The sequence below is a fragment of the Vulpes vulpes genome, chromosome 14 (assembly GCF_048418805.1).
Source record: "Vulpes vulpes isolate BD-2025 chromosome 14, VulVul3, whole genome shotgun sequence".
Taxonomy (NCBI): Eukaryota; Metazoa; Chordata; class Mammalia; order Carnivora; family Canidae; genus Vulpes; species Vulpes vulpes.
Window position 1 is genome coordinate 132,780,393 of NC_132793.1, and position 23,474 is coordinate 132,803,866.

Consider the following 23,474-nt stretch of genomic DNA (forward strand, 5'->3'; position numbering starts at 1 on the left):
TGGACCTTATTCCAACACCCAGGCCCCTTCGCTAGGCCGCGGCCCTGCCTGCTTTTACAGCACAGGTGAGCGAGGCTTAGCTTACTCATTGCTCAGGTGTGCGCACAAAGAGTGGCCCGTTTCAGGGGTTTCATCCCCAACCCCGGAGCTGTCTCCTCCATCGGAGGGAGGGAGTCAGGAGTCCTGCTTCCTAGAACCCACAGAGCAGGGCAGTCCCTGGGGCTGAGAAGTCAGTGGTTGGTTACCCACAGTATCTCTGGGTCAAAGTGCCGCGGCTCAGGTTCCTGTTCTACCCCTCACTCTCTGGGCCTTCATTTTGCTCCTGTGTAAAAATAGGAATAATGTCCCCCTCGGCGTAGAGTGAGCTAAAATATTTACAGCACGGAGCACCGTTCCTGATGAGCACTCGGTACATATTAACCATTATAGTTTTCGGCCCGGAACCTCCGGTGTTGGGCAAAGCTTTGAGGAGTCTCATCTGGAACCTGGTGTCTGAGGTCACTACTCCACAGCCTCAGATGCTGAGGCACATCAGTCCAAGGGTCAGGACATATTGCTTGGAACGTAGGCGCAGAAATCAAATCAGCCCGGGCTGTTCTTATTTAGAGGGACGGTGGTTTTGCTAGTGGGTGCCAGACTTCAAAGGCAGCCCTTGGGGACAGGGATCAACCAGCACCTTTCCTCCATGTGACTTCCAAAGCGGAGTCTCCGGGTGATGGAGATCCACGCCCTGAGCTCACTGAGCTCAGCTCCTCCTCCAGCCCTGGGCAAGCAGCCTGCAGATCCCATCTTAGGGGCTCACAGGGGCGGCCTTACTTGGGCCTTCATCCCGACAAGCCTCCCCCCACCAGTCACTGTGGGCTTTGATGTGGGGCACAGAGCAAACCACTTTCACGTTGCCTTTCTATCACTCCCAACAAGGAGCTAATAGATCAAAATCTAAAAAAAAAAAAAAAAAAAAAAAAAAAAAAAACATGGGGAAGGGGAAGCTTTCCCTTTTATGTTCCAGTTGAAAAGGCAAAATGCTGGTTCAATCAGGAGGCTTTCTTTTAAGGTGTGTACATCCCGGTAATAGATCAGGGGCGAGATCTATTTGATTCGAGTGCTGGATGGTTTTTCTGCTCCTTTTTCCACAAAGTCTGGAAGAAATCTAGGTGCTGTGTGTATGCGTGTCCTTCTGTTTAGGGGAGCACAGATTGCTACAGGTTCCCTTCCTATCCTATCTGATACAGCGCACTCAAGTCCCTTGAGGACTTACACATACTTTCAACAGCCTGTGTTTACACACAAACTTCAAGCGCTGTTGTCCTGTAAAACTGATTGGATTAAGTGGTATCATTAAGGCAAGATCCAGGCCCACCCAGAGTCTTGCCCAAGGCTACAAAACTATCTTGCTAATAATATAGGCCCACAGTCCATACTGAGCCTCCGGGGCCAGATGTTTCAGAATTTAGAACTTTCCAGTTTTAAAAAGTAAGATGCAAGACACTTTCTGGGGCCTGGGCAAGCAGTCTGCAATCAAACCTACTCATATTTTTTATTTATTTATTTTTTTGCTGTGAAGTTGTAGGAATATTATACTACGTGGCGTAACTTTCTCAGGTCAGATTAGGGTTTGACAGTAAAGGAGTTTTTAAATTGCAGATTAAAGATTGTGACTGCTCTTTGAGTGCTTACCTGAGTATTGTCCTAAACACTTTTAGATATATTAAATCATTAATCCTTAGAATACAAGGAGCTAGGGATAAAGGCCAGAAAATGGGGCCCCAGGGAAGTGAAATAACTTAATCCCAATGTTGCAGGACTAGTAGTTGACAGTTAAAGTCTTTTTTTTTTTCTTAAGATGTCAGAGAGCACAAGCAGAGGGAGCTGCAGGCAGAGGAAGAAGCAGGCTCCCCACGGAACAGGGAGCCCGATGCGAGCCCGATGGTGCTCGATCCCAGCACCCCAGGATCATGACCTGAGCTGAGGGCAGACACGTAACCAACTGAGCCATCCAGGTACCCTCAGAGTTAATATTAACCCGCTCACATAACCAGCTAGAATTTTCACTAATTTCTTATCTACTTTTCCTTATAGGGATATTTGTGTTGCCCAAAGAACATGTATGAGCAGAAAAAAAATAGATAGGGACACCTGACTTGTAGCCCAATCCCTGCAGAACAGCAGGTGAAGGTAACCTGCACTAAATGGATATCCAAGCAGCAAGAAATGGAACTTGACCCTCTACCTGACACCCTACACACCAAAGAATTTATCTCAATGTAAAAGCCAAAATAATAAGACTTGTAGAAAGCAGTATAAACAAATATTCATGAACTCGGAGCGGGAGAAAGATTTCTTAAATAGCGTACAAGATGCATTAACCATAAGGGAAAAGACATTTTTATGACAGTGAAAAGGCCAAGCAGAGTGGAGGGAGACGCCTGCACCACACCGAAGTGACCATTAATAGGATGGACTGTTAAGTACAAACACACTCATACAACGAAATGCTGTTATGAAACCTCCACTTTGGGAGGCAAAAGTGGCCGGATAGTGTGGGAGGGAAATGCACAACTTAAGGCCAGGTGGGAGGGAGTGGCTCGGTGCTCACAGGTAACCGCTGAGGGAGAGGAGCCCCCAGACCTAGGGCTTCCTACTGCTGGGACTCCACTTGCATGAAACTCCCGAACGGGCCCAAACTGAATCTCAGTGCTCAGGAATGCACGCTTAGCTGGTAAAACTCTGAAGAAAAGCAAGGACTTAGCATCAAGTCACAAGGGGCAGGGGGGAGGGGGGGGGTCACTGTGTTGGGAAAGAGGGGGTGAGATTGAGGGACCCTGCAGGGATTTCAGAGGCATTGACAATGTTCTCCATTTGGGGTCACGGGTCATTTGCTTTGCGATAAATCCTTGAGCTGGGCTAATCCTATGGCTTTTTAATTTTTGGGTTTTTTTCTCTTTCCTCCGCATATCTCACCATTAAACAGCTTACAGAAAACCTGGTGGCACTGGGGCGGGGTACAGGGACGCGAAGGGGCGCAGGGCTCTGTCACGGGAGTTTGAAATCCTTTGAAGCCAGTCGGTTGGAGCCACTTACCGGCTGTGTCACCTAAATGTTTGCCATAGTCGTCAGCACGGCTACCGCTTACGCGGGTGGCCTGCTGCTCCGTCTCCGGTGTTTAACCAGTTTTGTGATCAACTTTTAAAACAGCACACACGCAGGCGTTTGCTGCCAGCAGCAAGCGGACTCCCACAACCCTCCCGGTGACTTGCCATTTTACAAAACCTCGTGGCAATCTCAGAATTTCTTAAGCACCTGAGCTGGTTCTCTACCCTAAATAGGCCCAGACAGCAAAGTTTTCGATTTTTCCTGTGTGTGTGTATGCGTGAGTGTGTGTGTGCGTGTGTGTCTATATGTGTTTGCGGAGGTTTCTGATGACTTCTCTGCTTCTTTCCTTGCTGCAGTGTTAGCAGTTGGGTCAGTAGAGAGTCTCTCCAAGTGGCCACTCTAAGTATATGTAGCAGTAACCTCCTGCTCTATCATCATCAGAAGCCATCATTATATTGCTATTTCTGACCTGTTGTGGATTAAGAAAATAGCTCACCTCATTAATTTATCCATGTAATTAGTGGTCATTAAAACCGTAAAAGCAAGAGTAAGTAAGCCTGAAGGGTCTAATGGGTCTATTTGTGCGCATCTTTTACTGCCCAGCCTTAACACTATTTACTTTGGATAATCAGAAAACATCTTACTACATAGTAAGTACCGAGCTAGATTCCAAAGCGCTGAGGCCACCGACACTAAAATCCCCCCTTTACTAGGACCTACTGTAAGGGAATGAGCCTAACAAGTCAGTACCTCACAGAGGGCCCGGGGTAACGGGTGCTGATTGGGTGCTGATTGGATCATCACACAGGGCCCCACGGCCTGCAGGGTGGCCAGGAATCCAGTGCAGAGAAAGAGGTGGCTTCTCTTTCACTCCGGCATTCTCTTTGCTTCTCTCATTTGTTCCCACCCCAGGGCCTTTGCTCTTGCCATCCCCCTGCCCAGAACATTTTTCTAAATTTTACACATGGACACTCCTTATCATTCACGTGTCAAAACTTTCACTGAGCATTTCCCCTGCCCGCAGTCCTTATCACCCTAGTTCTGTTGGCCATTTTATAAAAAATGGTAAAACTCTGTGAAGATTGTCATGGCGCTTCTTTTCTCAACAGCACATCTCCAAAGAGACGGCTTCTTCCTGGGTTGAGGGACTGGGATTTGGGGTGCAGATTGCTCCCTAAATATCTCCCGTGGCTTAAAATTTTAAACCCAGGGGATTTAGTTATTAAAGTATAACTTTTGACCACATTTTTAAGAATGAATTTTTGATTAATTACAATCAAAAGAAAAAATTGATCAAGTTAAGGTGGAAACTCACTGCTCTGAACTCATGTCTGAACGCCGTCCTGGAGGCTCGAATCTCTCTTCTGCTCTCGGTTGAGTCTGGGTCCCACATGCCTGGTTGGAGATGCCAAAAGAGGTGAGTGATTCCTCAGCACCCACTGGCAGAGAAAGATCTCCCACAGCCCATTAGGGCATCTCATATTCCCACCATATGCAACTATCCCCCCCAAAACTGAAAGTTCTAGAACCCAGTGTGGAAGGAGCTATGGGGAAAAAGAAGGCGGCGTGTGTAGTATCTCAGGAGATGCTGCTGCCCAGTGACAGTGGTGCTTAAAAATGGTGTCTATTCCGTTTTACACCTAGATTGTCTCATGACCCTCCCCCAGAAGTATTTTGTTTTTAAAATGCTCCTACGAAAGCTCATGCTTATGGTAGCAAACAATTGGAAACCACTTAAATGAATGTATAACAAACTTTTTCCCATTGATATATTATGATGCTGTGATGTAAGCAAAAAAAAAAATATTTACTACTTTATACGTACAGGGAACAGAATCCTCTGTTAAGCCAGACACAAGCCAATGAGGTACCACAGAAAAAACAGAGTAGTCATGGAAAGAAACAGACTGGAAGGTATATACCTGACCTTAACTGGGATGACCTAAGGGTAAAATCTAATAATTTCTTGTCATGTGTAGGACTATCCACATTATTTCAAAAATTAGGTAAAAAAAAAGTTTTCTTTAATCCATCCATTAGGAGATGCCTGAGTTGGAGCTTTCATACCCATTAAATGGGGGCAACATTTAAACCTACCTTCCCTAACTCGTGATGAAAATTTAGTAAAAATTAGGACAGGAAAGGGCATTGTAAGTGTAAAGAGTGACACAGATGTAGGGTTGTGGACGGTACCGACATACTGCGCTTGCCTAACACACATCCTGTTGAATATGTAGAAAGCACGATAGTCTACCCACATCCCCCCAAACTTCTACCCAATGTCTGTGTGCATTGATGGGGATTGGAATTGCATTTAAACATTTTCATCAGTTACTTGTCCAACCACTTTACCTGAAAAGCCACCGGAAGGCAGGGTAAACTTTTAAAGAACCACAAACTCTAGCTCTTTGTTTACTTACTCTCATGCAAATGATGATCTAGAAGGAATTGAGGTGAAGGGGAAGTGAGGTGAAGGGGAGGCCTGGCCTCTGCCAAGATCATCCTCCTTTCTCTTCCTTCTAAGTGCTTCCGCATTGGGCGACCCTATTATCCACCCCACACTTCACCAGCTAACCAACGACTTAAACTTCTTGCCCATACAGTGTCCTCTCATGCTATTTCCTTCAGGAAAGATCCCCTTCCCGGAAATCCAGCAGCCTGAGAGAGCCTCTCCTGGTGTCCCTGCCTCCACCTCTCCGACCGCTTATCCACCTCCACCCAGCGCTGCAGCCTTTGGAGGAGCAGGACACACCAGGGCCGGGGGAGGGAAACATCTCTAAACAGTGCTCTTGCTTTTAGAGCTCAGTCCGGCTTCGATGAGGAAACAGATAAGGTGCTGCCCAGAGTGGGGCAGGAGTCACTCCCTCAAGGGCAGGCTGCAGGTAGGAATCACACGTGGAGAAGACAGGTGCGTCCTGTGTCAGCCTGGACAGGAAATGCCATCAGAGAGCAGCTCCAAGTGTTGTATGGGAAGACATGGAGTGAGGTTGCCAGGTCTCTGGACTTTTCTGGGAGAAGCCAGATAACCAGTTTTATGAAATTTACCCCTAAAAAAAAAAAAAATAGGCCAAACAAAGCGGGTCTGTGCACTGCCAAGTTTCATCCTGACACCAGAACGTATTCTCAGGTGTGCAGACCCTGGTCCCGGGCCCTCTTGACCAGCCTACAGGGCTTGTGCTCTGGGTCCCCGGGTGCTTCTTCCTGTCAATCTCATGCACTCCGTGGGGCTGGCACGCTTTACAGGGTGCAAGGGACAGAGGGCTGCGGAGGGGAGGAGGATGGCACTCTTCCCAGGGAGATGGCTGTGCCTGAGACAGGGGCCCCCCAGGAACCTGGGTCTCATTCCTCTTCCTTGGCTCAGTGCCCTGCCCTGAGTCAGCAGGGGGACAAGATACCCAGACTGACGGGCAAAGCCATGGCCCCGCCCTGTCCATGCCAAACCCTCTAGCAGCAAGAAGCAGCGGGTGACGGAAGCAGGAGGAAAGACAGGTACTGGCCGCCAGACTCTGCTGTTCAGGCTGGGCCTGGAGGAGGCAGCAGCTGGGCCCCCTACCCCTGGGGCCAGTGGCCTGGCAGCTTGGTGATCTCCTGGCCGCAGCCACCGCTGCGGAGGCAGATTGTACCGTAAAAGCCCGAAAAAGTGGCTCCCCAAATAATCACCTGCACAAAACCACTCTGAACTTTCGAATTCTTTAGGAGCTGCTTCAGTGCTGATCATGTTGGATTGTTCAGTCCCCCCCACTCCCCGTCGGACAGGGGATCTATCCCCCAGGAAGCTGCCAGACTTCAGGAAATGTCAAATCACGTGGCACGTCCTCGTTGGGAGAAAGCACTAGACTTCAAAGGGGTTTAAGTGGAAAACTGCTAAAAGGACCAGAACACAGGCTGGCATCCTGATAGGCTGTTTGCAACTTCCTTAAATCTGCATATAAACGTGCAGAGGAAAAAACCCTGGAAACAGATGCCCCAAAATTATTGCGGTCACCTCTGACATCGGGAACGGGGGACTCTTTGCCACCCCATTTGTATGCTGCTGCAGAAAGGACTTTAAGGCAGCTTTCGAATAGACAAAGGGCTGATTACAAAATAAGTGAAAGAAGAAGCAAAGAAATGTGCTGGAGATCTACACTGGCTGGAGCCCAGGGGCCGCGGGCTCTCCGCTCTCTAGGCACCAACTAGAAGTGGGGGAAAATCGCCAGTTAGAACCCTATGGTGTCCACCAGGTGGAAACAAGCTCGGTGCTCAGAGCTTCCCTTCCGTGTTTCCTTAGACCATAGTTTCCTTTTGCAACCGGAGATCTTTACAGCAAGTGCAGGCTGCCGCCCGCTGAGCACGGAGCCGCGCTAAGGTAAATGCTTTCTAAAGAAGTTGATGCTGGCTTGTGAGTCCCCCATCCAGGAGTCCTCAGATTTGGGGCAATTTCCCTCCATCTGTCAAAGCAGAAGACAATCTCTGCTCCACTCGCCTGCAAATGTGGGTGTTGAATATTCAAAGATGATGTTATGTGAAATTAAGGCTTGCAAGTCCTAGTAAAGGCTCCGTTTATTAAGCGCTTGCGATGGTCCGATACTGTGCCGGGCCTAGTGACAAGTCGGCCACAGAGGGTCATGGTCACTGATCTAACAAACACACGCGAAACTGGTGAATCTAAGTGCTGCAGGTAACGTGCCGTGCGTGAGATGTCTGGCACAGGAGATTACCCACAGAAATGATCGTCAGTACTGGGAAGAGACGTGAATGCTGTGCCCAAGCGAAAACTAAGAGATCCTAAGTAAGTTTGTAGGACGTTCTAACTATAAATTATTTATTGAGTCGATGAATAGAAAGTATCATAGCCCATTTCTTTCTCCCCTTATGGGTCTGTTACAACCAGAGGCGGAGCCAGGATCTCAAACCCTCGCCTCTCTGGCTCTCAGACCTTTCCCGCCACACTCCATACACTGAACCCATGGTAGATATGATACATAATTATCAGTTTAATGAATCAGGCCTCAGAACCTTGAACTCTTTAACCTCAAGTTTTTTTGTCTTTGTTTTTTTAAGTTAAAATGTTCCCTTAAAAAGAAAGGGAACTGGGGATCCCTGGGTAGCTCAGTGGTTTCGCACCTGCCTTTGGCCCAGAGCATGTTCCTGGAGTCCCGGGATCGAGTCCCGTGTCGGGCTCCCTGCACGGAGCCTGCTTCTCCCTCTGCCTGTGTCTCTGCCTCTCTCTCTGTCTCTCTATGTCTATCATAAATAAAAATAAATCTTAAAAAAAAAAAAAAGGAAGGGAACTGAGTGGGAAAAATTAGAGGGAGACAAACCATGAGAGACTCCTAACTCTGGGAAACCAGCAAAGGGTTGCAGAAGGGGAGGCGGGTGGAGGGTTGTGGTAAGGGGGTGACAGGCACCAGGAGGGCACTTGATGGGATGAGCACTGGACTCTAGGTTGGCAAATTGAACTTTAATAAAAACAAATGAAAAATAATTTTTTTAAATGCTCCCTTAAAATCCCCTGCCATCCTGTTTCTCCCCTGCTTATCCTGATGGATTTCTCCTCCCACTTCTAGAGCAACAGATCATTCCTGTTTATTTCCCCCTGGCATCCGAGGGCTCCCCTGTCCCTTCGCCCTGGCCAGCGGTGTCACGTCTACTCTAGACGTAGGGACCTGGCACAGACATCAGTCAAGAAGCCTCACGGAGGACCTACCACGGGCCTGGCTGTATGTGAAGGCCTGGCCCTGGCCTTCCTCATGCCACCCTGGTGACTGGCAGAGAATAATTTACCAGGTGCACACACCGAGCCGGATAGAATGATCCGGCCACAGTAGGTCTTCAGTGGTGGTTCTTATTTTTAGATCCGTGTGAGAAGCCTCTCTGCTCTCGCCTCAGCACGAAATCTAGCTGCTCATGCATGACCTCACTTCATCCTCACCGTGACTCGTCACTGGATTATTGTTTACATTCTAGAGATAAGAAATCCAGACCACGGAGGCTCATTACTTCCCCTGTCAGATGGGATTCACCTGAGTCCGCCTAACTCCAAAGGTTATGCTTCTGTCCAAGTCCAAGTCCAGGTCCGGCTCCAGGCTCAGACTCAGATCCAGACTCAGGCAAGAGGCACCGAAGTACAACACTCCAGGCCTTTCCTCTCGTGTCCACACCTCCATGTCCCGCAGGATCCCCCAGTGTCCCGGTGGCTGCATTCTCTCCTGCCTGCTGAGAGTCTAGCTTGGAGGTTTTCTATCAAACATTTGTTCTCCACCTGTAGACTCCTTTCATTTTTTCTGCCCCCACCCAGCTCGAAGTTGGCCTCCACGCTGCTCCCAAACCATAGGAGAGTGGCCCCTCCATTCCTGGCTTTCTGGAAGCACCACCTCTGGGCCAGTGGCCTCTAAAGAGAAAAGTGTGCCCCATGTGCTGGCATAACTTGGATCTAGGCCACGGGGAGTGGTCTAGCAGGACCGGACACAGCTCAAATGGCCAAGGACTTTTATGGTTCCCAGACCAGTGCCACCAGCAGCACCTTCCTACACCCAGCAGACCTGCTGGCAATACAACTCCTCTCTCCCCACCCCCCACCCCTGCGGTCTCCTGGATCAAAAAGTCTAGAGATGTGGCCCAGCAACCTCACAGGTGAGTCGGGAGTGCTCTTAATTTTGTGAACCACTGACCTGTAAGGTAAAACCCCAGCTCTGTTCCAGCAGAACCTCTGTGGGCTGTGTCTACACCTCCCGCCTCATGGCTCCCCTCTCCCTGCATCACCTCCTCCAGGAAGCCCTCCCCGGAGAAGGGCAAACACTGCCTTATTAATCTTCGAGTGCCTGGTGCCCAGCCCGGTGTCTGGTTCTCAGGAGCTGCTCAGTCAATGTTTGTTGAATAGTAACGAAATCAAAGCAGACGGGAGCGAAAGTGGGGCTCTCAGGGTGTGGTTACCATGGAGAAGGTGCAACGACCCCTCCCGGAACCAGAACTCTGGCCAACGGCCTAGGGCTGCGGCCACAGGTGTTTGGTGACAAGGCCAGGTGCCACAGAGGGGCTCGGAGGAGTGAACTGAAGCACTTCCCCCTGAACGGGGCAGCCACCGCTCAGGTCCAGCTGGCTGTTACCGGTGGCAATGAGGGCGACGCTTGCCACTTCACTCACAGGTGAGAAGCCAGAAACCAAGACCTTTCAGTAAAATTTCAGAATCTTTAGATATTGGCTCAAAAAAAAAAAAAAAAAACCCCACACTAAAACCAAAAACCAAAACCCTACCTGCACCCCGGAGTCCTGTGCCTTGCTCACTGCCCCACTCCCCAACCCGCAAGGGTGCCTGGCTCGGAGCACTTTGAGGAATGAATGAATGAATGACAGCGGATGGCCCGACACCATCACCATCACGGCCCATCTTTGTGCCAGGTACCCCCCCCCCTTATCTGAACTTGGCTCATCTAAGGAAGGAGGCCCCCCAAAAAACCCACTTGCTTTTACTCTGAATCACCCAATGCACCGCCCCGCCCCCCACCCCCACGGCTCATGGCAAGTGGTTGCCTCTTGGACTCTCTCCCAGGACAGAATCCAGAGGCAGGGGAGCGGCTCCCATACGACGTGTCTATGTTTACACCAAGCAGGTATCCAGACGGTTCTATGCTGGGAACTACTGCTGGTTACCCAGAACAATACAAGCTCTTTGTCCTTACAGGAACTCAAGAAAATCAAGGTATTTTCCTTCCGTTGCCAGAGGCTTTATCATCCCAGACAGAAGAAAGGAGGCTTGCCATTCTCCACGGCCACCCATCACTTAATGCCATTCTTTCTGATGTGGGGCGGGGTGGGAGGGATCCCCTGGGTGTAACTCAGGGAAGAATGCAGTGGGCAGCCCCTCACCCCACCCCGGCCATGGAGCCATCACACCCTGGTCTCATCTGATTTCAGGAAGTGGGTCTTTCCCAATTTGGGGTCACTGCACAAGCCCCATAGTCCCTTCCTTGGGTGGTACGTCTGGCCAAATTTCACTTCTTTCCAGAAGCTGCCAAGGTGACCCCTTCTGATCCAGGCACCGTGCTACCCACTGACCCCCGCCCCCCTCTACGAGGAACCTGTCAGGACACTCTCCCCCTCTCCCAGGAATTGAAGGGATGGACCTGTGTCCATAACTCGGTGGAAAACATCGTTCAGATAAAATCGCAGCGCTGCTATCACCTGGACGACTTACAGGAACAATAGGAGCACAGAATGTGTAAGTTGGAACAAACCTAAACCTTAGAAATCATCTAGCCCAGTGATTTTTCAGCGCAAACAGATAAAACCGATAACAGCAGGACTGCTAGAGCCGCACCTCCTCCCCCAGCTCCGTCCTCTTCCCCATCTCCTTCCAGTCCTGGGATAACCCGGGGGCAGGGAGGGAGGAATTTACTGATTTACTAGAGATCAATTATAAAAAGGAATTTATGGTTCCTAGGAAAATGGAAATTTCCCCAAAAAGGGGCACGTTACCACCAGCGAATAGCCACCATGGCAGCTTGGGTGCATTTCCTTCCATTTCTGATTTTTCTACACATTGTTCTGGTTTTGGTTCTCCCCTGGGGCTGCGTCCAACCAGAACTCCCCAGTTCCTACGGAAGGGTGAACCAGTGGCCGTGGACTTCAACTCCTCCCAGGCCACTCCACAGCCCTTGACTGCACTCTGTTCAGAACCCCGACTGCCCTTCTTGGTGACCTCACTGCGTGGACGAGCCTGGTGGCAGATGCAGGGCCCTTGGGAGATTTTGATGGGAGAGTGGGGTACACTAGGCCCCACTCACGGTCACCCAAGGGTTCTGCAGCAGGTCCCAGGGAGGAGGAGGACGGGCGGGACACCAGCCTTGGGAAGACTTAAGGATTAACCCTGAGTAGTAAGCAGGGACCATTAGCTCCCCCTTCTCAGCCATCAGCTGAACTGTTTCTAATCTTGCCCAGCAGACAGAAGCCTTCAGAAGAGACCATCCCATCCCTCCACCAAATTAACCGAAACTCCTGACTTTGTGCCCACATCCTTGGCATTTCCTCTTAACGCCTGGCTCAGCTGTCCTGGCTCCTTTCACAGACTCCCTTTCCTAGATCCTCTTCCCTCTCACCTGCTCCAGGACAACTTCCCAGAAGTGTCCCTCACCATCCCTCTCCTGGGTCTTTGAGTTCTCCACCACCCCCCCTCCTGGGTGGGAAGGTTTGCCATTGGCATGCAAATGCTGGGTTTTCTGCTGTCGGTAGAAACCTCCCCTCATCCTTGACCTCACATCCCCCTCTTAGCTACTATATTCCTCTTTATAGCAATACTCCTCAGAGTCACTCATAATCCATCTCCACCTTCGTCCTGCATCCCATTCTCTTGAACCCATTCAACCCAGGCTTTTGCTCCTCTTATCAGGAGTGTCCGGGTGGCTCAAGCATCCGACTTAATTTTACTTATTTCTTCATGAGAGACACAGAGAAAGGCAGAGACACAGGCAGAGGGAGAAGCAGGCTCCCTACAGGGAGCTGGATGTGGGACTCCAACCCAGGACCCCTGCAGATGCTCAACCACTGAGCCACCCAGGTGCCCCAACATCCAACTCTTGATTTGGGCTCAGGTCATGATCTCAGGGCCGTGGGCTCAAGCAGTCTGCTTAAGATTCTTTCTCTTCCTCTCCCTCTGTCCCTCCGATTGCTCGTGCTCTCTCTCAATAAATAGTTTTTAAAAAATAAGAGCTCTTTACCAAGCTCACCACTGCCCTCCCTGTGGCTAACCCAAGTCAGTTCTCAGTGATCTTTCTCAGCCATGTGACAGTGTGAGAGGTGCATGATCCTTCTCCCTGACCCAAAATGCTTTCCTCTTACATCACGGGCCACCCACTCATGGGCTTTCTTGATGGATCCCTTTCCTGACCTCTGCACACCTAAGGGTGCCACCTGAGGGCTCAGTCCTCAGCTCTCCTCCACTCACCCCTTAGATCAATGACGGAAAAACTTTTCTGACCACGACTCACAGTAAAATATATTTTGCATCTTGACACAGGCATCACAAAATGTTTCGTGGAATGATGACCAACCTGACTATGTGCAACACGCTCTGAAATTTTCTATTTTCTCTTTTTTAAAAATGCTGCTCAGGACCACCATTGGGTCCTGCCCTCGTCTTTCAAAGTCATCTGTACTGACAACCCCTAGATTTATCATCTCCAGCCTAAATCTGACCTTCAGACATGAATCTCCAATGCCTACTACTCAACAGTCCCTCATCGGTGCGTCCCACCAGCCTTTCAAACTTGACATGCTCCAAACTGGACTCCCTGGGTTTCCCCAGTTCAGGGAAGACTCACCCTGCTGCTCAGATCCAAAGCTTTAAAGCCTGCATTGGTGCCCTTTTGACTTCTTCCTTTCTCACCCTAACTCTGCTTTTTAAAAAAAGTCCTTCTAAATGGATCTACCTTCAAAACATAGCACAACGCCATCGCTGCCATGGTAACCATCTGCTAGCAAGCTGTCACCCCGTTATTTCTAGTGTCTTAAACTGGTCTTTGCACATCCACCCCATCCTCTACAATCTAGTCTTCAACATGGCAGCTAAAGGAATCTTTGATATCAACTAAATCACCTCCTTTATTCAAGCCTCCCATGTGTCCCCGATCCCACTTGCTACTCAATCTCTAAAGTCTTTCCAGACCCTCCTCTCGTAGAGCCATTAGCCTTACTGGTTTCCCTTCCTGGATGGCACAGGCGTTGTACAACTTGCTTCTTTGCTTCACTCAGAACCCAGAGGTCTGTTTAGCCCCTTGCTTTGTATTGTTTTCCTTTTCAACACTTATCATCACATGACATTGTTATGTATTTTTTCCTTTTTTCCATTGTCTGTAGATTGTAAATTCCACAAGGGAGGGTTTATTTTGTTCGATGGGCCTAGTAAGAGCCTGATACACAATATATATTCATTTAATATTTGTTGAAATGGGACACCTGGGTGGCTCAGTGGTTGAGCATCTGTCTTTGGCTCAGGTCTTGATCCCGGGCTGGGCTCCTGGGACCAAGTCCCACACTGGGCTCACTGCATGGAGCCTGCTTCTCCCTTTGCCTATGTCTCTGCCTCCCTGTGTCTCTCATGAATAAATAAGTAAAATCTTTAAAAATTGTTGAAATAACAAATGATGCTCAAGTACTTCATTAAAAGCAGGTCAGTGCAAGAATGGCCAGACAGGGATAAGGGGTAGTGGGGCTTGAGGCAAAATGGATAGAACAAGACCTGCCCTAAAGCATTCAGATTCACATGCAAAACAAAACCTAAACAAGATAGAGGGGTGGGGGCCTTGATTTAAAAAACCCAAAACATTAGAACTGGAATCTTTAAGATCTTTGAGATTTTTCCCTATTAAACATGCTGCAAACCTGCAGTTCAAAACCTCAGTGACTTGTCAAGGGTAATGCTGTGATTTGGAACAAAGCCAAGGTGGGTCAAGGTCTTCTGAAGCCAGTACAGGGGTTGGCTTTCTAGCTGAAATGAGAATTGCTTGAGGCCTCGTAGAGGCCACATAGATTAGTAGCGTTGTTGCAACACGGAAATGTTCCTGGCAATCCCTGCTGTCGAGGTGTGCTTGCCCAGTTGGGAATAATGGACAGAGAGCAGATCTAGGGGACGTTTCAATCCTGAACAACACTTGGCACTTGGCTTACCTCCGTCCCCCCAACCAGATGGTACATTAGCATAAATTCTCTACTTAGAACCAAACTGGCTTTTGCTAAGATTTATGTACTCGAAGGTGAGTCCATCTTATGCCAGGGTCGGCGACGATTCCTGTTCCTAGGGCGTCCTCCGCAAACTGGGAGGATCTGAGCTGATGAATAACTTGAGGCCCTGGACTAAGGGCCCTTGCAGACAAAGGCTACTTGGGTACCGCTGGCTTGGAGATGAGTGGCTTACAGAGAGGTTGATAAGATTGTCATTCTGCACGTTTAAGTTTTTAATTTCCCTCTTTCTCCCTCTATTACATTGTGAACATCTTTTTGTTGTTAAATTTTCATGAGGTTATGGACTCCACAAATTGCAAACACCTTTTCTGGATTCTGTTAGTTCCTCCAAGAGAAATTGGTGGACACCTTCACCCTCCTGCCTCCCCACCCTTTCCTGCATCTTGCAAAGATAGTTGTTTATAGGGACTCTAGAACTGGGGGTCGGGTGGGGTAGGGAGGTAGGAGAGTGTCCCTCTTGCATTCATAAGGTCCTATTGGCTAATTCCCTAAGGATGAGGTGGGTCCATTCACCCTCGGGGATACTTCCTTCCCCTCTGACCCTAAATCCCCCAGAAGCAAGAGAGAAAAGCAAGGCTACGTAATTTAGCATGAAAGCAACACCAAGGGTCCTCTCAAAGTCTCAACTCTCCCTCCCAGATTTTGCCTGAAGGAAGTGCAGCAGAAGCCCCTGCAGAGTAAAGGAATTACCCCCCAGGACTCTGGAAAGGGTGGAGTGACAGGCGGGTCCAGGGCTAACACTTTTAGAATTTTCCCTTGAGTGTCCAGGTTCTTGGTCTTCCCAATTGCAGTTCTAGATTATACCAATTAGAAGAATGAAGCTGTAGACCAGATGGAGAGTGGTGGGCAGCAAAGCAAAGTTTGTAGGACCATAGTACAAAGCTCCCGGAAGAGGGAAGGGACCCCAGAGGCTTCCCTTGGAATTTCTAAATAAGTCTAAGGGTTTTTATGAGACTTGGCTGGCTGTTTTAATTGATTAACCCTCCACGCGCCTGTCAGCCAATCAGGGTTTCGTCCACACGCTCATCTATTTATCAGGTAGTTGTTTTTGTGGGATAAGGGTCCCTCCTTCCAGGGAGGTGTAGAACAGGTTGGCGTCTTTTTTCTTTTAAGGGTAGTTGTCCTCTTAGGACGGGATGGGGGAGGGGAAGGCCTTGCCCCTGCCTGCCTTTCTTCCCAGTCTCCTCCATTACCTTTATGGGTTTGGGTTTTCTCATTTAATCCTCACTGTCATTTTGTAAGCTCGACCCCACCATTATCCACATCTTGCAGATTTCCTAAAATCTCACAGCTAGTAAGTGGTAGAGCACAGGAAACCCACTGTACCAAAACCTACTGCTTTTCATCTCTAAACTTGTGGCAAACATAATAGTCATTGCTTAATTCTCATAAACCTGAGTCAACCGGTCATTGACTCTCCATGTTACAGATGAAGAACTCTCCAGTTACAGATGTTAACTCAAAGAGACTTCCACATTTGGCCCAAAGGCAAAGTTAATTTCTGGTCCAACCAGGACTCAGATTAACTACTACTCCATACAACCCCTCACAGGCCTAAGCATGGATCTGTAGAGCCAAGCTTTCCCACAGTGGGTCTCCCCAATGAGGGTCTCAGTAATATCTGAGTACACCACCATTTCTCTGAGCATGGGACCTCACCCCCACCCCCAACTCAGAACGTGTTGCAATTGGAAAATGGAAGCTTTTTTGATGGATCACTCAGACTTAGTTTGTCACTCTCTGCCAAGCAGAAGCATGTGACACCCCACACTCAACCACCTTCCCAGAGAACAGGTCTGTTTACCCAGGATTTAAGGAAAACAAGGACACTATGGCATGGCAAAGACTCTAGGTCCCTCACATCCTGCCTTCATACCTGGGAGAGCTGGAGTCAGGAAGAGCTGGAAACTGCTGCTGCCTGAGGAGGAAGAAGACACCAGACCTGAACCAGGATAAGCCAAGATATAGTCTCCTACACCCGAGATACAGCCTGCAGCCTCCCTAATCTCCTCTACCCAGTTTAGGGTGGAACAATCCCATCCATGCCAGCACCCTCCCTAATCCCATTCATTCTATTTCCTTCCTAGGGTTGCTTTCACTCCCTCTTGTTCCGCTTAATGACCCGGCTTTGGGGCTGATTCCTTGGTTCTGCTTATACTCACCACAGGCCCCTTGCTCTGATGACCTGTCTGAGTAGGCTAGTCTGGTTCACATACGTGTGCTCTGGGGGCATCAGAAATCCAAGACACATGAGTGAGATCATATCATATGTAGAATTTAAGAAACAAAGCAGAGGATCATAGGAGAAGAGAGGTAAAAATAAAACAATATGAAATCAGAGAGGGAGACAAACCATAAGAGACTCTTAATTGTAAGAAACAAACTGAAGGTCGCTGGAGGGGAGGGAGTTGAGGGGATGGAATAACTGGGTGATGGGTATTAAGGAGGGTACGTGATGTAATGAGCACTGGGTGTTGCATAAGACTGATGAATCACTGACCTCTACCTCTGAAATCAATAATACATGATATGTCAATTAATTGTATTTAAATAAAATAATAAAAAAAAAAAGGACACTTGGGCCAGCCCTTTCTGACATCCTTGCTGGGGAAGAAGGTATGAACATCCATAAGATAATCCTAAAACTCATCTATAAGAACAGAAAAGGAAAGACTATGGAAAAACGTTCAGAAGAAAGTGAGATGAAAAAAATGCCTTATAAGGCATCAAAACATGGTAAAAGTCCAGTTATCAAAATGGTCTAGTAACAGCCTAGGAGCAAGATGATGGATTAAGGTGCAGCCACTCTGGAAAACTGTGTGGAGGTTCCTCAAAGAGTTAAAAATAGACCTGCCCTATGACCTAGCAATTGCACTGATGGGGATTAACCCCAAAGATACAGATGCAGTGAAATGCTGGGACACCTGCACCCCAACGTTTCTAGCAGCAATGTCCACAATAGGCAAACTGTGGAAGGAGCCTCGGTGTCCATCGAAAGATGATGGATAAAGAAGCTGTGGTCTGTGTATACAATGGGATATTCCTCAGCCATTAGAAATGACAAATACCCACCATTTGCTTCGATGAGGATGGAACTGGAGGATATTATGCTGAGTGAAATAAGTCAATTGGAGAAGGACAAACATTATATGGTCTCATTCATTTGGGTCTCATTCATTTCACTATAAGAAATAGTAAAAGGGAATAAAGGGGAAAGGAGAGAAAATGAGTGAAAATATCAGTGAGGATGACAGATCATGAGAGATGCCTAACTCTGGGAAATGAACAAGGGGTGTTGGAAGGGGAGGTGGGCAGGGGGTTGGGGTGACTGGGTGATGGGCACTGAGGGGGGCACTTGGCAGGATGAGCACTGGGTGTTATGCTATATGTTAGCAAATTGAACTCTAAAATAATAATAATAATAATAATAATAATAATAATAATAATAATAATAAAGATGATGGATTAATTGAATAAAATGGCCCAGAAACAGACCCCTGCTAAAATCTGCTAAAGCAGGCATCTCAAATCAACTTTATTTTTTTTCAAATCAACTTTAAAGTCAAAGAATATTAATACATTTTCTAGAGTAACTATTAGCAAATTGAAAAAAAAATTAGGGATCCCTGGGTGGCGCAGCGGTTTGGCGCCTGCCTTTGGCCCAGGGCGCGATCCTGGAGACCCGGGATCGAGTCCCACATCGGGCTCCCGGTGCATGGAGCTTGCTTCTCCCTCTGCCTGTGTCTCTGCCTCTCTCTCTCTCTCTCTCTCTCTCTGTGACCATAAGTAAATAAAAATTAAAAATTAAAAAAAAAATTAACTCAGACACCCATATCATCTACCAAAATTAATTCCAGATGTACCATAAAACTCAGACCATAGATACATGACGAATGAGACAGACAAAAAGAGCTATAGATTTGACAGAACAGATAAAAAATTACAGTAAGAAAAAATATCCGCGCTCAATAATGAACATTGAATTGATCCCTTTTTATTGTTCAACTTCATTCATGTTAGTAAATCAAATACTAAGACTCCCATAAATATATGGAGTAAGCAGGAACTCTACCACAGAAGATATATATCTACTAATCCCATCTTGAAAAGTGCTAATAATATTTTGAAATATATATTAAGACTAAAGGACACTTCTCCCTACTAGTATGATTTGTTTGAAACATTAATGTCCTGTTGTGGTGAGCAATGGCATAGATGTTCTCCTGTTTGACTGGTAATTCAAGTTGATATAGCCTTTGGGGAAAGTTGGAAACATGTGTTAAGAAACAACATGATTATTACCCTTTGACCTAGTAATTATACTCACAGAAACTCACATTAGGAAAAGATCCTAAACATATGTGTTAAAATATTCATCGTAGTGTAAAGAATAAAGAAGGAAGCACACCACATGTCCAAAATGGGAGCATGATAAATGAATTATGATACTTCCACTGGGTAAATAAAACTATTTGCACCCACTTAAAAAAAAAAAATAGCATTTGTGAGCCAAAGCAATCTTGAGAAAGAAGAACAAAGCTGGAGTTACCATCATCCCAGATTCCAAACTATCCTACAAAGCTGTAGTAATCAAAACAGTAGGATACTGGCACAAAAATAGATACGTTAATCAATGTGACAGAATAGAGAGCTCAGAAATAAACTCACACTTACGTGGCCAATTAATTTACAAGAAAAAAGGCAAGAATATACAATGGAGGGAAGGACAACGTCTCCAACAAATGGTGTTGGGGAAACTGGTGCCCACATGGAGAGGAATGAAACTGGACCACTTTCTTACACCACACACAAAAATAAACTCACAATGGAATAAAGAGCTAACTGTGAGACCTGAAACCACAAAACTCCCAAAGAAAACAGGCAGTAATCTCTTAGATATCAGCTTTAGCAACATTTTTTTCTGGATCTATCTCCTCAGGAAAGGGAGAAGGGAAAACAAAAGCAAAAATAAACAATGGGTACATGTCAAACTAAAAAGCACAGTGGAGGAAACCATCCACAAAACAAAAAGTCAACCTACTAAATAGAAGAGATTTGGAAACGATATATCTAACAATGGGTTAATATCTAAAATATATAAAGAACTCATAAAACTCAACACCAAAAAAAAGCAAGTAATCTAATTAAAAAGTGGGCAGAGGACCTGAACAAATATTTTTCCAAAGAAGATACGCAGGTGGTCAAGGCACATGAAAAGATGTTCATCACTGCTTATCTGGGAAATGCAAATCATAACCGCAATGAGATCTCACCTCACTTGTGTCATAATGGCTAGTTTCAAAAAGACAAGAAGTGACAAGCATTGCTGAGGATGTGGAGAAAGGGCAGTGCTTATTCCTACTCCCGGTGGGAATGTAAATTGATGCAGCCACAGTGAAAAACAGTAGGAAGTTTCCTCAAAAAAAAAAAAAAAATTAAAAATAGAAACACCATACAACCCAGAAATTCCACTTCTGGGTATTTTCTTAAGATATATACACCCCTATGTATTCATTGAGTCATTATTTATACTCGCCAAGATACGGGAGCGACTTCTATATCCATCGAAAGATGAAGGAAAAAAAACTGGTGTATATATATGCACAGTGGAATATTACTCAATCATAAAAAAAGAAATCCTGTGATTTACAGCAACATGGATGGACCCAGAGGGCATTATGTTAAGCGAAATATGTCAGAGAAAAACAAATACCATATAATTTCACTTCTGTGTGGAATTTAAAAAACAAAAGAAACAGACAACAGAAACCAAGTCATAAATACAGAGGACAAACTTTTCATTGTCAGAAGGTAGGAGAGGGTGGAGAGGTGGGTAAAATAGGCAAATGGGATTAAGAGGCATTAACTTGAAATTATACAATCACTTAGTCGCAAGGATGAAAAATTTGGGATAAGGCACATAGTCAATAATATCGTAATAACTTTGTATGGTGACAGAGAGTAGGGACAGTTTCCACGGTGAGCGTTTCATAATGTATATTATACTCACAGAATCACTATGTCGTACACCTGAAACTAATATAATACTATATGCCCACTGTCTTTCAACGTAAAAAAAAATAAATACAAAAATTTAAAAACCATTTATGAAAACAAGATAAAAACGTGTGTGATATGCCATCACAAAGAAATTCAAGACAGAAATAGATTGGGCAGTCTCAGGGTCATGAGCTTGAGCCTCACATTGGGCATAGAGATTACTTGAAAAATAAACCAATAAAAAGAGAGTAGTTTTAAGAAATAGGGTGGGAAGGAAAAAAAACACCAGGAAAAACCTGGCAAAGCACAAAAGATAAGATGTGTCCAGGTTTGTAAGAATAATAGCATGAGGATGATAAGATTAAAGGGAACTTTTTAAATGTTCCTTATTTTTCCAGATTTTCTTTGCTGGAGTTTTTGTTTTACAATCCAATGTCTTCTTGCGCCACACCCCACGCCCGTGTCTTTTAAAGGACACACCATGAAATCTTTTATTTGATAAGTGGACTTCAGCAGTTCAAGGAAAGACACGGAAGGGAAAAAGACGGAGAAGAAGGACAAAGGGATTGTGATGCCGAGGGACAGAAACAGGCAGAGAAGGGACGCAAGCAGAGAATGATGCCCGGGGGACCACGTTCCAGAGCGAGGGAGCGCATCACACCAAGGCAGTGATGAAGCACTCACGTGTGGCTTTCTATTCTTTAAAAAAAAAAAAAAAAAAAAAAAAAAAGATTTTATTTAATTCATGAGAGACACAGAGACATAGCAGAGGGACAAGCAGGCTTGTCTGATGGGGGACTCCATCCCAGGACCCCAGGGCCCCGCCCTGAGTCAAAGGAAGACGCTCAACCGCTGAGCCACCAGGTGTGCCATGTATCTTGGTCTCTAACTGGAAGCACATCTGGTTCACACTGGCCCTGTCATCTGGCTGCAATTAAGAGGAGGACCAGATGTGGCCCACAGCTGGACACCTCGTCTTTAAAATTCTTTTCCGAAGAGGATAGCCCTTGCTCTGGGCCATTGGCTATACCACTACTACCACCACCAACTGCTTCCTTTCTCATTACGCCGCAGTGTCCCCACGCACTCCTGTCCACATGTGCTGTCGAGGAGTCTTGATGACAAAAATAGCTCGGCTGAGCCCCTGTGGCATCAGCTGCAAGCTCTCCAATCCCATTTGCGACCTCCTCCCCACAATGACCCTACAAGGTGGGTACTACTCACATCCCCCTGTTGGGGAGCAGGGTTAAGGAACCAGCTCAAATAGGTATTGTTCACCATTTCCAAGGTGGGGAAACCAGAGCCAGAGAGAAGCAAAACAACTGGTTCAAGAGCTCCCACTGGCTTGGGGGGCAGAACCAAGGATTCGCAGACACGGCTGCCCGATGTTGACACCAAACTGAAGCCTTCCAGTGTGGTTCTAGAAGCACCCCGTTCCCTGGATTAAAGTACTCTCGGATGGAAATAGCTAGAGCAGGTGTTCTCAGCCAGGGGACATTTGGCAAAGTCTGGAGACATGTTTGGTCTCACTTTTGGCCACCACGGGGGAAGTGGGGATGCAACCAGCATCTAGTGGGGGTAGAGTCCGGGGAGGCTGCGAGGCACCCCACACGGCACAACCCGGCCCCCCAACAAAGGAAGATCCAGCCAAACATGTCATTAGTGCCAAGCTTGAGACATCCTGAGCTAGCATGTCTTTCTGTTTTCTTCAAAACTGGTGGAGGCTGCATTTTCACCATTTAGGCCCTAAATCTGTGTTCTGTCTGCTGTGTGGCCCTGCTCTCCTCTCCTGCCTGGAGGTTCACAGTGTCAAGAGTAATACCTCTCTTCAAATGTCGCAGGAAAGTGACCTGAAGGAAAGTCACATGATCGATTCCTTCTTCCAGTTCCCAGAAAAAGAAAGTAAGGGAGTTTGACAGAAGTTTCAAATACCTGGTAGGCAAAAAGGAGGCTGCGTGAAGAGACAGCTGCCTCTTGGAATCTAACGCAGGGTGGGGGACCTGGAAATCCTAACACATTTTAGGAAAAGACAACATTCCTTGAAATAATGCTAGTTTTGTGCCCAGCATCAGAGAAGCTTTGGCTAAACCGTTGGTTCAGAAACCAAGCTCTTGGAATCCAAGTGAGTTCTGGTCTTGCTTAAGCCCTCATCCATCTCGATTTTTCCGCAGCTTTGACATTCTTCATAAATGCTCCCTTCCTTTTTTTTTTTTTTTTTTTTTTAAGATTTTATTTACTCATGAGAGACACCCAGAGAGAGAAGCAGAGACACAGAGGGAGAAGCAGCCTCCTTGCAGGGAGCCCGATGTGGAACTCGATCCCAGGACCCCAGGATCATGCCCTGAGTCAAAGGCAGATGCTCAACCACTGAGCCACCCAGGCGTCCCTAAATGCTCCTTTCTTAAGACTCTTTCTACCATTGGCTTCTGTGCTGGTGTCTTGTTGTGTTTGTCTCCCCACCCTGGACTCAATGGGCCACCTCTGACAAGTGGACACTAGCTTCCATGACTCCCCCTACTCCCTTAAGACAAGCTCTCTACCTTCTCGAAATTCAGCAAACACATCTGAGGGGTCATAATTTGGGGTCTGAAGGCCTTGATGTCATCATGGGAGTGGCCCAAGATTTATGTGACCCAGGACTCAGGCAAAACCTTGAGAGATCC